Source organism: Brassica oleracea, chromosome C4 (genome assembly GCF_000695525.1).
Source record: "Brassica oleracea var. oleracea cultivar TO1000 chromosome C4, BOL, whole genome shotgun sequence".
NCBI lineage: Eukaryota > Viridiplantae > Streptophyta > Magnoliopsida > Brassicales > Brassicaceae > Brassica > Brassica oleracea.
The window spans coordinates 16,199,187-16,201,287 of NC_027751.1; positions in this window are offsets into that span (position 1 = coordinate 16,199,187).

A 2,101-nucleotide genomic window follows, 5' to 3' on the forward strand; every position below is an offset into this window, starting at 1 on the left:
ATCATCCTTATCTACACATACTTTGTCCCATGATTTCATGTGCATGCTTTTTGTGCTTTCCCCTAGACTCCACCAGAATTGTGCTACCACGCTTGTCAGTTTCTTTATAGTTGCCTTAGGTAAACGATAGAAAGACATCACATGGTCTGGTAAAGCTGTAACCACCATTTTAATGATCACTTTCTTTCCTCCTTTAGAGAAAAACTTAAAAGTCCAGCCATTAACCCTATTGTTTAAGCAATCCTTAATGAATCCAAAAACTTGTATCTTTGAACCCCCAAGATTCTCTGGTAAGCCTAAGTACGAGTCCATTCCTCCTAGATTTTGTATTCCACAGATATCCCACAACACTTGTCTGCTAGTTTCCTCAATCTTGTGACCAAATTGAATCGAAGATTTTTGAAAATTTGTTAGTTGACCCGATGCAGCCTCTTACTCCTTTAGTATCCTGAGAATAGTTTGGCATTCTCCAGTTTGTGCCTTGCATTCTTTTTCATGATTTCCAGTTATCTCATTTAGATCCCCAATGATAAACCATGGTTCTGAGCGCGATAACCCGTAACGAGTTAATCGTTCCCAAACTTGTTCTCTTAATTTTTGGACCGGATCTCCATAAACAAAAGTTAAAAAAAAATACCAAGAGCCACCGCTTCCACATCTATCATCTAATTACTAGAATACAGAACTTTTATTTGATACATATTATTATAGAAAAGGGCTAACCAGATTATTGTAGCCAAAGTGTGTCTGAAATCCTTGCACAAATTCAAAATCTTGTTTTGTCTCGGATAAAAATAAAAAGTTTGGTTTGTGTTTATGCCATATCTCTATGAGGTAACTTGTAGTCCATTTACTTCCTACTCCTCTGCAGTTCTAGCTTAGTATTCTCATAATAAAATTTCTTGGAGTTGCGCCGTTAAGCTTATAAGTTCGGGTTTGATGATACCCTGGTATATAAATGATCTCATTCTCCTAAACCACAAAACCTTTGAAATCTTTGCTCTTGTATGTTTCTCCTTCTTCCATACACAAGTCGTTAAAAGAATAGAACTAATATTGTTACATGGTTTCATCCTATGATAGTTTGATATCTAAATAAACCATTTACCTGATCCCAAATAACTTATGTGTTGCTGTTGTGCTAAACGTAGTATCAAAACCAGAGTCGGGTAAATCGTTGACACCGTATTCACCGTTATAAACACTCTCCGAAGTGTTTGACAAATAAAAAACCATAGCTACAATATGATGAGTGAAACCTCTTGCTTTCTCCTCCAAATGGCATACACAATTTTCCATGCATGATATAGAAAAAAATCAACTAACGTGTCTCTCAAGACTAAAAAGAATGAGCCAAGAAATCAACTTGCACCGTTCGTACTAATATCTCTAATCCACCTCTTTATTGAGAGCCAATAAACATCCTTAAAATAATTGCTCCAACTTGTTTCCACCCCTCCAAACTTGATCTGCACTTGGTTTAATGAGACCAATTGCATTCTCTTTACACTCCAATAAGCCAAATCATGACCAATAGACCCGTACACTAGAACAGTAAGAGTGTAATGCCATCGAGGCTCATGCCACTGGGAGTATCTATTCACAATATCTATAGTATATCTGAAGTAAAAGCCAAACAAACCAGTTTTATTCCAATGCATGAACCTAACATAAAGACTTGCAATAAACAAGGGACCAACACAAAGCCAATAAACCATAACGATAAAACATGAAGATATGCTCATATAGCTTAATTATTGAAGAAATAAAACAGAAAACCAAAACACAAATGATCAAACTCCCATAGCGCACCAGATCGTAGACGATGCAATCCATAAAACAATTGATTTGAAACAGATGATAAAGCTGAATGACCATCTCTGCAACCTTCGTACAATGGTTGCTTTCCAGCATCCAACATATCATAAAATCTCCTAGCTTGTGCATTGGGTAAATCTTCCCCTCTAAAATGATCATTTACCATCTCCTCAGTACCTACACCATAATCTACATCCGTTCTAATTGGTTCTTCTAATCTAACCGCTGGCTGAGGTTCGCTAGTACTACCATGTTCATAATCAGTTTCCCCATGATGATACCA